The sequence below is a fragment of the Macrobrachium nipponense genome, chromosome 42 (assembly GCF_015104395.2).
Source record: "Macrobrachium nipponense isolate FS-2020 chromosome 42, ASM1510439v2, whole genome shotgun sequence".
NCBI lineage: Eukaryota > Metazoa > Arthropoda > Malacostraca > Decapoda > Palaemonidae > Macrobrachium > Macrobrachium nipponense.
The window spans coordinates 41,581,747-41,596,698 of NC_061103.1; the positions used below are offsets into that span (position 1 = coordinate 41,581,747).

At 33.3% G+C, this 14,952-nt stretch overlaps 1 protein-coding gene across 1 annotated transcript in view; it reads left to right on the forward strand.

The window, feature by feature from the left end:
- Positions 1–14,952, forward strand: part of LOC135213142 (synaptotagmin-7-like) — a 40,865-nt gene that overhangs the window by 4,736 nt on the left and 21,177 nt on the right. The gene's annotated exons all lie outside the window — the stretch shown is intronic.

The following is a 14,952-nucleotide window of genomic DNA, read 5'->3' on the forward strand; positions in this document are numbered from 1 at the left end:
GAACTCGACATACGGAGATCCCTGAAAGATGGGGAGTAATAAGTCTTGAGTTCTTCAGGTCATGAGGTTTGTTTTGACCTTTGAAAGGATATAAAGGTTCGTTTTTAACCTATGAAAGGATATAAAGGTTCGTTTTTTAACCTATGAAAGGATATAAAGGTTCGTTTTTTAACCTTTGAAAGGATATAAAGGTTCGTTTTTTAACCCTTTCAATGGTTAAAAAGACCCTTGCTTTCCTTTCACAAGTAAAATATAAACTTTTCTTTCCTTTCAGAGGTTAAAAAGAACCTTTCTTTCCTTTCAGGGGTTAAAAAAGAACCTTTCTTTCCTTTCACAACAGGTTTTAAATATTAAACCCTTTCCTTCCTTTCAAGGGTTAATTTAAACCGAACTCCTTTATACCCTTTCAAAGGTTAAAAGTCAAACCATTATATCCTTTCAAAGGTTAAAAAAGAACCTTTGTAATCCTTTTAAAGGTTAAAAAACGAACCTTTTTTGTTTTTTTTCCTTTTCAAAGGTTTAAAAAGAACCTTTCCTTTCCTTTCCGTTTCAAAAGGTTAAGGAAGAAACCTTTCTTTCCTTTCACAGGTTAAATATAAACCTTTCCTTCCTTTCAAGGAAGGAAAGGTTTATATTTAACCTGTGAAAGGAAAGAAAGGTTCTTCTTAACCTTTGAAAGGAAAGAAAGGTTCTTTTTAACCTTTGAAAGGAAAAAAGGTTCGTTTTTAACCTTTAAAAGGATACAAAGGTTCTTTTTAACCTTTGAAAGGATATAATGGTTTGCTTTTAACCTTTGAAAGGGTATAAAGGTTCGTTTTTAACCCTTGAAAGGAAGGAAAGGTTTATATTTAACCTGTGAAAGGAAAGAAAGGTTCTTTTTTAACCCCTGAAAGGAAAGAAAGGTTCTTTTTAACCTCTGAAAGGAAAGAAAAGTTTATATTTTACTTGTGAAAGGAAAGCAAGGGTCTTTTTAACCATTGAAAGAAAAGACAGGTTCTTTTTAACCTTTTAAAGCAAAGAAAGGTTCGTTTTTAACCTTTGAGAGGAGAGAAAGGTTCATTTTTAACCTTCTAAAGGAAAGAAAGACTCCATTTAACTTTTGAAATAGGTTTCTTTTAACTTTTGAAAGGAAAGGAAAGGAAGGTTCAAAGATGGAGAAGCAGTTATAGTCTTGACTTCTTCAGGTCATGAGGTTCCTTTCACCCTTCGAAAGGAGAGGTTTCTATTAACCTTTGAAAAGAACTGTTCTTTTTAACCTTTGAGGGGGAAAACTGTTCTTTTTAACTCCTGAAGGGGGAAGAAAGGTTCTTTTTAACCTTTGGGAGGGAAAAAATGGTTCGTTTTAGCCTCTGAAAGGAAAGAAAGAACTTCTAACCTTTGAAAAAAGGACAGTAATTAGACACAGGTGAAAGGAACACAACAACAACAACAATAATAATAATAATAATAATTCTCTATACCCTGAGGGTGAAGGAATTCCTCCTGTTGTCCTCTGAAGTCACAGAAAAAGCATCGCTGGAAAGTGACGTCAGAGACTGGGAGGAGACAGAGAGATGTCTCGACGACGCCAGGCTGCTGGAACGTCTCTGGATCTGAGATGTCTCCTGGAATGAGATTTGTCAGAGATTAGGAATCTTTATTTTTTGAAAGTCTCTGTAGGTTTATGGAACAAATGATTCCAGTTATTCCATAGAGTCTTTGGATTAGTATATCGTGAACTAAGTATGCCACAGTAGTGTAGTACTACACATCACAACATGAACAAAACTAAACTTTTTATCATTAATCTGAAACGTGACATTTTATTATTATGATTTTAAGTCGTTCAAGGTAACAGTAACAAGTTTTAATTAGTTGCCACAAGACGATTCTCAGATATTTGGGTCATCCGTCTAGAACGGAAATGCTATGGTACCGACCATTCTGTGTTTGTACATGAGCATTTGCGTTATGCATTACTAAAAACCACAAAAATGTTTCCAAGACACTAAATAATTATACAAAAGAACGCCATCTCCCTCATTTTCATTCCTAAGGAATTTCAGGAATAATCTGTCTATTTAAAACTGCAAAATCAACTTTCTATTTCCTAAAGAGAAATATAAACATATATTAGTAGTATTAACAAGACTTAAGCTATGTAACGGCTCAAATGCAATGTATCAACTAGTAATAGAATAACTATGTGTAACGGCCCAACTGTTGTAGTAAGATTTATGCTTTGCAACGGCTCTTGTAGTACGTTAGTAGATATAGAAGTAACATGACTCATCCTTTGTAACGGCTCACTTCTTATCGTCCCAGATACCGTCCTTGACCAGTGATGACTTCCACACAGATGGTCCAATTTGCTTTATCTCCCTTTGAAGGAGATTAGAACGCAGGATGTCCGGTGCCCTACTTCTCTCTCTCTCTCTCTCTCTCTCTCTCTCTCTCTGCTATTTGGCTGGCCTCATAAATTAATTGGTTTGGACTTTGGTCTAAAGATTGGTCTCTAGATCATCTCGTATAACTCGGGACTAGGTACCAGCAAATGAAGTTAAGTCTTTCTTTGGGCAGCCAGATAAACTGAGAGAGAGAGAGAGAGAGAGAGAGAGAGAGAGAGAGAGAGAGAGAGAGAGAGAGAGAGAGAGAGAGAGAGGCTCCCTCTGATTCTATACTAGCCTCACCTTCGGCAGGAATTCGGCAGACTTTGACCTCTTTTCGGCGGTGAAAACGGCCAGGAGTCCTTCTTCAATATAAATGTCCCCTTGCCCCACCTGTTCGGGTACCGCCTTCTGGAACTGGGGGTCGTACCACTGCCAAGACACAGGAAGGAAGGGAGGAATCGTGCGATTAGAATGTTTCTAACAGTCAGAATGAGTTTGGGAGGGTTTGCTGAAAGTCCACTCCTGTCTGTAATGAGAGAGAGAGAGAGAGAGAGAGAGAGATGAGAGAAGAGAGAGAGAGAGGAGAGAGAGAGATAGAGAGAGAGAGAGAGAGAGAGAGAGAGAGAGAGAGAGAGAGCAAATGTGATATGTCAACGCAGACTCTTGCCATAGTACAGCTCTTTAGAAAGTCTAATCTTGTCTACAATGAGAGAGAGAGAGTAAATGTGATATGTCAACACAGACTCTTGCCATAGTACTGTTCTTTAGAAAGTCTAATCTTGTCTACTTGAGATGAGAGAGAGAGAGAGAGAGAGAGAGAGAGAGAGAGAGAGAGAGAGAGAGAACTTTCTCACCGTGGCAGAACTCTTGTTGACGATCTGAAGGGTTTCCTTGGCACTTTTCTTCTTGACCTTTTTGATTGCGAAGAACGCCACCATAATCATCAGCAGGATCACAGACCCTCCTGCGCCTATGGCTATGTATGTTGGTGATTCTCCTGCAAAAAATAAAAGAAAAATAAAATGATTTCCAGAGGCAATACTCGATGCTTTTGCAATATTGCAATGCTTATTCTACTTCTAAAAGGTTACTTTGTTATATATCTTTAAAAAATATGAATATACTTTACGTTAATTAGCAATGATTTCAACATGGTAGTACTAAGAGTGCTTCTGCAGAGAAAAAAAAATTCATGAGTAATATCGTTTTTGCTATATATATATATATATATATATATATATATATATATATATATATATATATATATATATATATATATATATAGCCCAGGCCACAAAAAATAAGATGCACTACCGACTGCTGTCATATTATTTCCACACATTTTTGAGGTACATATAAGCATATATATATATATATATATATATATATATATATATATATATATATATATATATAAAGGCAGTCCCCTGGCTTACGACGCTTTTCAATTATATATTAATCGGAAATTATTTCCAGGCTTACAACACTTACGATGCAATCTGACAGAAGAAAAATGGCTCCAAAAATGCAAAATAAAATAATAAATATTTGGAGGTTTTTTGGATAAAAGATGCAACAAAAAAAAAAAAAAAAAATGCAGTGTACACAGTTTTTTTTTTATACACACCAAAGCATTAAAAGAATAAGGTTTTCTTAGGATTTTCGAAGACTCTTCGGCCTATGAAGATTTTCAGCTTACGATGAGTCTCAAGAACGGAACCCTGTCGTAAGCCTGGGACTGCCTGTATATATATATATATATATATATATATATATATATATATATATATATATATATCTATATATATATATATATATATATATATATATATTATATATATTATATATATATATATACATATATATACATTATATATATATATATATATATATATATATATATATATATATATATATATAATATATACAGTAAGGTCCCCAATTATGCAAGAATTTGGTTGATCCACGGCCTCACAGAATTGGAAATTCGCATATTTCGAAACACGTACCTTTGGGAATAATTGCATTTGGGCCAAGGCAAACAGCAACTTACCCAGTCAAACTTTTTTATACTACCCATTTTCAAATATTACAATATGTAATATACTGTAATATTTTCTAATATGAAATTATTCTTATGGATAAATAAAACATTAAAAAGGTTTTAATAACTTGAAAAAGTTTTAAATTATACACAGGATGGTGAAAACTCCCACATTAAACAATGCCACCATTAGGTGCAAGTGTACTGTATGATGCAGTATTTCCTTTAAAAAAACCTTTTGGATGGAATTTCATCTACCTATCCTCTGTCAAAAAACCTTCAAACTCCTTTATCTCATCCTCCGTGAAGAGTTCTTCTGCTGAAGGAAGGCTTTGTGAACCATTTGAGGTTTCAGGGACTAGCGGATCATGCGAGTCTTTACTCCCGTTAGGCCTAACAAACCTGGTTACGAGCATAGATATAAGAATAAGAGTGCCTGTCTGTTTATTTGTCCGGCACGTTCACTATGTAATCGTTTTCATATAAATTTATTCTCGATAAAAAAAGAACAATGAAAATTTAAAATTTGATATGAAATTATACAATTTCTTAAAAAGAAATTATAAAATTCAAAATTCAAATGACAGTTTCTTGAAAAGTTTAGATCGAACGATTCTCTCTCTCTCTCTCAAACACACCTGCTTCTCTGTTAATTACTTTTATAGTCGTTTTCATCAAAACCTATTTCAACAATAGAAAAAAATAAATGATCAAATATGCTTGATGCAGATGATCAGAATACACTTCGCAGATCTGAATAAGTATGGCGATGATCATTCATACACACTGCCCTATGACGTCACAAATGCATGAGGCAGTGCTTGCCTTCAGGAAATCTTTCTCTCGCATTTCCCCCTTGGAGAAATAATAGTTTTTTTCCTCCAAGCATTCCCCCCACCCCTTTTCTCAGATACAGCAAACGCCCCCAAATTCTAAAATACTTGAAAAGACAATAGATTTGATAGGTTTTGCAGCGAGTGACTCGCAGAATTTGAACGGCTTTGCAGATACAGAAAATCTACTTTTGAGAACTAGCGACCGCATAAAAGGGGAATCGCACAATTAGAACACGCATAATTCGGGACAGGACTGTATATATATATATATATATATATATATATATATTATATATATATATATATTACATATGTATATATATATGTATATAAAGCAAAATCAGCAATATGGTACCAATTTAAACTCTCTTTCATTTGAGGTTCTAGGCTGGAGATTCTCCTGCAGCAAAAAGATAATTCCCAGAGCCAATTACCGTTGCTTTTGTAATATTCCAATACTTTATCTTCTAAGGTTATTTTGCTATATACCTTATAAAACCTATAAATACTTACGCTAATCATAAAAACACTACGACATGGTACCAGTTGAATGCTCTCTTTCATTTAACGAGCCTCGTAGACTTATCTTGTGTTTAAATATTATAACTTTAGCTCTTAAGTGAAATTATTTAAGTAAAACTGTACGGAACACATAGCTTCTTAATCAACAAACTTATGAAAATTACTGATCAAACACATTCAGCATTTACCTGCCATGTTTCCCAAAAGGAAAACTCAACTCTCAACGTTAATATGCTTGTCACATTCAGTATAACTGGCAATGTTTCACACGAATGTTGATAACATTGTTGATGTCAGCTTCAATCCAAGTGGGCGTTTCTTGGCTAAACAAAAATGGCGTATCTTTCTCAATCAATTCTTGTATATGCTGAATTAAATATCCTGGGAACTTTCTCCATTATATAATAAAAAGAATGGAGACTCCAGGAGGGAAAGGAACGAATTTTAACAAACTTTCTCAATGACAGGTCTCAGTCAACTAACGCTCAGAGACTAACAGCTCACGCCAAACCGTTAGTTGTCAGGGGAATGACAATACACACAAACACACACTTTCTCTTTTGCTACCCTCCTCCACAGGATGTTATCCTGTCCACAACACCAACTGCTGATAACGGACAGCTTATAATCCCACGGGGACAGTTAATCACTTGCAACCTATGAAAGAGCATACGAAGAATCAGCAAAGATCACTAAAGAGCTTGTGATTTTTTTTTTCAGAAGCTGACTGTATTTACAGCTAAACAGAGAAATAAACTGAAATTGAAACTATACAGAATGATCATGTTAGTTGCCAAAGTCTTTAAAACTTACAGAGAAACTTGTAGAAATGTTATGGTACCTACTATTTTTATAAGCTAAAAATACTATTTCTTGATCGTTTCGGTCAACTGGGAATTTCTCAATATCCTCTTTCTTGTTCATTTTATTCTTGTCATACTTTACTGATTTTGGTAATTAAGCTTTTTTTTTTTTTTTACAAAAAGAAAGAAAGAAAAAACACATCCCCATTTGTCCAGAATCTTCTGCCAAACCATCATCTTATTCTGACAGACAATTATCTTATTATGAATTTCATAATACACTAAAAGTATGATTGATTCTTCAGAGAAAGTTTGGTTTCATCAAAGGAAGCTAAACATTGAGAGATAAAAAGTTTAGCAATTAAACACAAAATATCAACAAACATTTATTTAAAAAAAACTTACACTACGGGACACTCTGTTCCAATACAATAGGAATCTACAGCAGTACATCAGCACTGTGTTAAAACCAGTACAATCAATGACTATCTAATTCTGGACCACTTAAAACATACCTCCACGCAAAAAATAATATGTTTATATAAAGTTTTATCTGTGATGCACGTACATACATTGCTATATGTAACTATCTCTCATAAATATTATTTGTTTCAATATGACAACTGTAAACATACATGTAAGTTTCTCTTTTATAATAATTAAGAATTACAAAAGTAATAAAGTAATTTTAAAACATTTCTACAGACTAAACAAAATAATGTTTAAATCACCACAAGTAGTTTTATAAATGAGTACTTGGACATTCCTAAAGTAACAGTATTAACTCAGTAAATAGAAGTTAAAATTCTTATTTTACATATAAATGCAATTTAAACTAAATGAAACTATTAAAGAAAATGGATGAGGCCTTACAACTCAAGCTAACAAATAAACTGAATTGAATTGAAGACATTCCAAGGTTTCATGTAGAAATACTGTACTACATTATGAGAACTATTCTTCAGCAGAAAGATCTAGTTCTCTGACCATGCTTATCGCAAAATTTAGAAAACAGGAGATATGTATCTGATTCACTACAGTCTTTAGAATCAACTGCTTTATAACCATGACTTAATCAAGTTCAAAATTATCAATTTAGAACAACAAAACTAAGGAACACTGGAATTCTCAAGGCAAATCTTCAAAAGACAGTACAGTAATTCTGGGAAACAATAGATGGAATGTCTTCGATACCAAGCCCTTGACAAAATCACTGTAAGAACCCTCAACATTTTCCCATTCTTGAATTTTCAAGAGATTTTAATATCTATAAACATACAAATAATGTATAATTTTTAAAACAAATCTTTCGCAGATGTCCTTTAGGAATTGAAAATTCTATGTTGCAAGATGAAATTACCAAACAAAATCATTATAATACTGGTGACTAGACAAAATCTGTAATGTAATTATGAAAGAACTACAAGACCTACAGTAACCAATGCATGCCATAAGACTAACCAATACAGTAATGTGATTCTGCCTCTATAAAGTTACAGAAGATGTGCTCCCTTCCTTTAACTATAGTTACAGAAGACTCTAATACAGTACATATTCCCTTTCTGTAACTGTCTTAACACTGGTAAAGGTGACCATTTACAGAGTGTAATGTGAAAGACAAACACATTTCATATAACTTGACTTGCATACCACCAATTGTGCGAAACTACTCAATTTTTTTTTAACAGCATTTTAAACAAATTCTTATCCTTTAGATACAATCATATCACAGCCTACTGCTAATGAAACAAAGAAAAGAGCGTAAACAAGAGACACATAAACCTACTAACCACATTAGCAGGAAAATACATTCAGCCTAAATATAGCCAACAAACTGGTTCTAAATGAGCGAGGCTTATGTGACCTGATCAAAAGATCAAACACTTAGCAAAACTTAAGGACAGCAAGAGAAAGATTACTGAAAAGTCCCAGACTGAAATAAGGCAAAGGATTTTAGCAAGACCCCATGGATAAGATCCAAAGCTAGAATATAAACAGGTCATAGAAATGAAAAATCATATCACAAGTGACCAGCTAAGGATGATATCTGGAGATATTGTAAGCTAGTAGTTTGTGTAAATGTAAGTAAAAATGTTTATATGACAGCATATGGAAACACAAAATAGGTCTTTTCCTCATAATAATAATATGTATTATTAATAATATTAATAATGATAATAATAATAATATGTAGTAATAATAATAATAATGGCATTTGAAGAAGCACAGTAGTACATTTGTAATTCTTCTCAGTGCCTTGCTTTTATTGCAGAGCATCTTGTCCTGTTAAAACTTATTGTTGCCACAAACCCCATATTCTGTTGTGCATGAAAATTACTAATATAAAAATTGTAATAAAAATAATAACAACATGTGACACCACAGCTGCACTTTTGAGAGTAAAATTAGCAACCTCTAAAGACCCCACTCCTTTGGTTATTGCATAGAAATGCTTCTCATTCCGGAGAAATGGATCCTTGATTAAAATTAACATGACTTGCTACTTTTAAACTGTACATATTCTTTTCAGTAAGACTTCAATTATCTATGAACCCTCTTGGTATTACTTCATTTTCCCTTAACTATACATCCACCCTATAAAAATAGTCATCATACATCAAGGATTACACTATAAATATGTGTATAAGGTTAAGGCAGGTTATAGATTTACATTTATTCATTATTAACTATTTGTACTTCCTCCAGAAAAACTGGGACTACTAAGGTATTTGTTAGTGTAAACTGCAAGATTGCCATATTTTTGTGGCCTGGGATGGCTGGAAATCTACTAGACAAATGAAACAGATTTTGTTACGAACAATAGGTCCAATCATACCAGCACAAAACAATAAAAGTACTGTACTTATCGTTAGGGTATTATATGAAGTGAAAAGATTTTTATTTAATGGTAATAAAACTTCCAAATACTATTTCTCTAGTCCATTAATGTTTTATAATTCAAACTTTTTAAAACTATATATCTAAGTATAGTACTGTTTTAAAGTAGTATTTCAGAATCACCATGGACTTTGCACCAAGCACACACATTTACTTGGACACTGATGGCAATTAACTAATGAATTCCACTTGCAAAAGATGTTCGTCACAGAAACCCCTCAACACAATTTACACGTGGAGAGCCATACCATAACTAGTACAAAAGCTCTTGGGGCAAGCTAACTACTGTATCATTCTTTAACATCTAATCACAGCTTACTAAGCAGAATACAATAAAATATACATGAACATGCAGTCCAGCTTTCAGAGAATCAGGAAAAAGGGAGCCTGGCCCTGGATGTTTGTCAAGTCCAACCTTTGGTCAGTTACCAAATATGTATACTCTTTATAATCTCTGGATATCTCCCAGTGAAGCTTTAAAACTGATAAAATAAACTTCAGTACTATATTTTGGACACAAGGTTCTTTCCAGCAAAGTATTTTCACTACAAAGTATGTACACCTTTTGATATTGGATTGCACAGGAACAATCTTTGGCCTTTTAGTAGTTTTCCAGTTCACCTAAGCAGGAATATTTCTTACTTAGCCAAGGTCTTTTAATACTTTCAGATATCTATAACAAAGTTTAATCTTTTATTACCCGTGTGTCTTTGTAGTTCTTAAAATCTTACCAATACCTAGGTCTCTTAATACTAATGTTTTCATTAGTAGTTAATATTGTGTTATTATTAATAATCCTTATATTTTCAGAAATTTGCAAAGTTTCAACGAAAATACAAATCACACAACTTTTCCATGATAAGTCTGACTTGAAAGTAATGAAGAAAATTAAAGAAACTGTTTCCAATGAATTAAACAAAAATGGTATACGTATCAATATATAGCTTTAATACCAGTAGTACTTTGGGTTATCAAGAAAATGATCTCTAGGAAGGTATTTTCAGGTATTTTCATCAACAAAGTGCCAGATTGATTTGTGCATTTCAAATAAAACGTTTCTGCTAGATGTGTCTGATACTGCAGGGCAATACTGTTCTCACTCTGTAAATGCAGAAATATGTAGTAACATTTAGCAAACTCTGTAAGTGCTAGAGGAACCCTTTAAGATTATAATGCAAAATATGTGCTTCCATAACATTTAAAAAATGTTACATGATGTTCCCTTGCTTATCAAAAAAACCTGAAAAATTATGAAAGAAAGATGATAAAGATTTAATTAAAATATATAAGAAATCCCTCCTGCAAGCAGTGAAGTCTAAGGAATCTCGAGAGATATGAACTCAGTCAGGCAAACACAATAAAAACCAACCAGTGGGAATGAAATATAAAATTTAGGCCAAAGGCCAAGTGCTGGGATCTATGTTATTCACAAATAGAAAGGAAAATTGAAAGTAAAAAGACTAAGTGTATGAACATTTTGTATTCCATTTGATAAAAGTTATTTTAAATATTTTATACGTTCTTTTAAATAAAATTGTACACTATCATTACTATTACTGTAATCAAATATTCAGACTTCACTCAGGAGATATCCTAAAAATTTTTCAAAGGATTCCACAGAGTAATGGGCCATACATAGGCTGGCCTACTATAAAACCTTACAAAATCTGGAACCCTCAAAAGATACGGGCATGCTCCCTCCCTACCCGAAATAGAACTGAAAAGCGCACAGGATCTAATTCCTATATGTACAGAATAAGAGGAACCCTAAAACACAGATGCTTTCTTGTGTATGACCGTGAAAAGAATATAATCAATGAAGACTGTCAATTTTGGAAACAATGCAACTCTATAAATTTTGTCAGAATCTCCATCATTTATAAAGAAACCCAATAAGGAATTTTTAAAGTTTTAATTTAATACATAACATCTAAAATTTTATCAGAAATAAAATTAAATACCTTAAACTAGTACTGATGGAAAAAACCTGAATAAATTATTGCAGTGGTATGATCAAACAATATACTTAGATGCCTTAGTAACGCATATAGGGGCACTAGTATACACGCACAATTGTGTATAGTTTTTCATCAACTGCAATCCTTTAAACTAACTTCAAAAACATAATGCACCAACAAAAGAATATGTTGATGTGTTTTCCACACTACTGAAAATGTTTTGAACCGTACAAAAATCTTACTTTGATACACACTGCATTAGATATTTCATAAACATGACACATGAAAAACAAGATGCAAAAATAATGTGATAATTAAATATATGAATGAGTAGAATCTATCAATTTTAATCACATACAGTAAAACTTTAAATCTAGGGAATAAATCTACTGTACTTCACTTTACATAATTAATCCCATCTCTTCTACTTCTGAAATACAATACGTATATCCACCTGCAAACAAATGCAAAATATATTTTTCAACACTGCATACATTTTCGACTGTTTGAAAAACATTTCTTCATAACAGTATGCAAATGACTTGCATCACCATTAGCTTGGAAGATGGTTTCCAACAAAGAAGAATTTCAGATGCAATTTTAAAACAATAATCACTCATGATTATACTATATGTCATGAGGTAAGTATGGGAATCACCACTGAAAAGGTACTGTATGACTTAGGCGTTTAGTCTGTGATGCCATTGGCTTGAAAAAAAAAAAAGGCTCTTTTTATGAAATTTTCAAAATTCTACTTCCCCTGTGCTAATTGTTTTGAGTCAATAAAATATACACTATATCAGGTCCCCTGTACATACCTACATGACTCCATAGGTTCTTTCTATTTACTGTCTTTCTGTTACAGAATACAATTTTAACATTTTACTACTAATTGAGTACCTGAAAAACAAGAATACTAATACGCATAGTATTTATATTTTAAGATATCACACACATAACCTACATCATATCTTTCTGAAAGGTCTTGAAATGTTCTACGTGAAATTTAGTTGATATTGGTAATATGATAAGGGAGAAGTACGGTTCTAAAGTTAAATAACTTACAAAACTTTAATATTTTTCCATATTTAATTATAGGTGAAGATTCCCAAACACATTATCTTCAGTTGTGAGGCCTCCCCGTCTCTTCATGTGAGAGAGATTGTTCTCAAAAGAGAGAGGGTTTCATAACTGCCTAAGCTACACATTGTTTCTCTTATTCCCTCGTCTTCTTTCTGATGCATCTGCTTTTTTTGGCTCAAGAAGACGTCTTATCTGCTGTCTTCTCTGTGGCGTGGTTAAAGTCTACTGTAAGAGGTGATACCATATTGACAGATACAAAGTATGGATCTTCAGCTGCAAAACCTTTACAATGACATTGTTAATGTTTTGCTGCACACTGTATCTCCCTCATGAAAGCTATGAGGCAAGTTAACCATGCACAATAACTTCTTTCTTACTATTAACAATATACTGCATTAATTTACATGTCTCACTGGCTAACGTTTTCTGAGTTAAAGTTGGGAAATACTTTGTATTATGCAGAGTCCCGGGTTACAGCAGGGGGGTTCGGTAACCGGAAACATCCGTAAAGGTAAAATGTATAAAAATGAGAGAGAGAGACTTTAGTTATGCTCCAGAAAATCACTGTAGGCTGAGACAGCTGTAACCTAGAATTGCCTGTGCATATATAACTATTTGAGAATGCCATATGAAGCTACCAGAAATTGTCTATAAAATTGTAAACAAATCTTTCCACAAGTCTACAGTATGCAGTAAAGTCCTGAGGTTAACCCACCTTGCCCTAAGGAAAGAGCAACCTAGGACTCAACAATGTCTCTCCAGTCAAGTTCGAGAATCTGCGCAGGATCTTCTTCGGTAAGATCGACCTCCTCCTCGTCGAACGTCAAGTCAACTTCTTCCACTCCATCTTCGTCGGTAACTTTTGAGACAGATTTTTCAGTATTTGTGCTCTCTGAAGACAAAGAAAATATGATGGCATAAATGGTACAGACTAAAGAACAGCTACTCAATAAGGAAGAATGCAGAAGGAAAATGTAATGCAAAGTAGTACTAATCTCTCATGAACTTTTTTGTTATTGCTTGTACTGCAATCATTACTTATTTGTAAATAAGAAATACGATTGTCTTGATGTGCAATGCAAGTAGTACTATTATACTTCATTCATTACCTTAGGTACTAGCTCACATGCTGTTATACATAAACTATCTTAATTCTTGAAAATGTAAACTTATAATTTCTCTATTCCTAATTACAAATGCACTGGATACTATCTCAAGTAACATGTAACATAACTGATACCTTTTTTTTATATACAACCTTCAAAGATATATGAAATTTTGATTTTCAATACTGATGTTATGTTGTTTTATATCAGGAAATTACCATCCAATTGTAATGGTGTTAGACCATAAGTTTACATGTACAGAGAGAGAGAGAGAAGAGAGAGAGAGAGAACAAAAAAGAGAGGAGAGAGAAAAAAGCAGAGAGAGAGAGGAGAGAGAGAGAGAGAGAGAGAGAGGTAAAATTCCTTATAAATTCAAGAGACAAAAACCAATTCAAAAACCAGAAATAAAAATGAGAGAGAGAGAGAGAGAGAGAGAGAGAGAGAGAGAGGAGGAGAGAGAGAGAGAGAGAGACCCAATATTAAAAGTTCTTGTTTTCCATGCAATCAATAACAGGAAATTAAAAGAAACAATTTACTAACTAAAACATCTGGCTAAAGCTATCAATATGTGAAGGCAAAATAAATATATTTCTGACAACATAAATGGTAAAGAAAAATAACAAGGGCCCTTACTTTCAAAGAAAGTCAACAGCTGAGGGAAAAAAATTTTGAATTACATTTTAAGTCTCATTCATTCGAACATTACACATTACATTATGAGAGTTCATTGTCCAGACACTAAAAACAGAAAATAGTTTCTGCAATGTCATCTGCCCATCCAGGATTCTCCTAAACTATAATTCTTTACAAAAAGTGTTTCTGTCAACTCATGCAAACCTGTTTAGTTTTCAATTTTCACAATCATGTACCTTTTAAGTTCATGTTTTCAATATCATTTAATTTTAATCTTCTCTTTAATGATGATTCCATGTTTGTTGATGGATTTCACTAAATAAGGGCAAAATGTATCTGATATGGAGGTCAATTTCCAGTAAGCAGATGTCAAAGTAGGCTGTATCTTCTAGTTAGAACAGCTGGTCTGTTCAATTTTTATACAATTTTATACATCATTAGGTAGGCCCCTGTAGAGGGGTACAGCGTCCCCCCCCGTATCGCGGGGGATGTGCCCCAGACACCCCCGTGAATAGCAAGAACCCGCGCTTAGTTGAAAACCATACAATAACGGTTACAACTGCCTATTTGGTTTTACATAAAACTCAAGAAAACCACACTAAAAGTGTTTATACCTGGTTTTTTTAATAGTTTTTCACAAAAGTGCATTTTAGGATGAAATTGAAAAAAAAAAATTGAATTTGTGGATATTTCCCAGAGA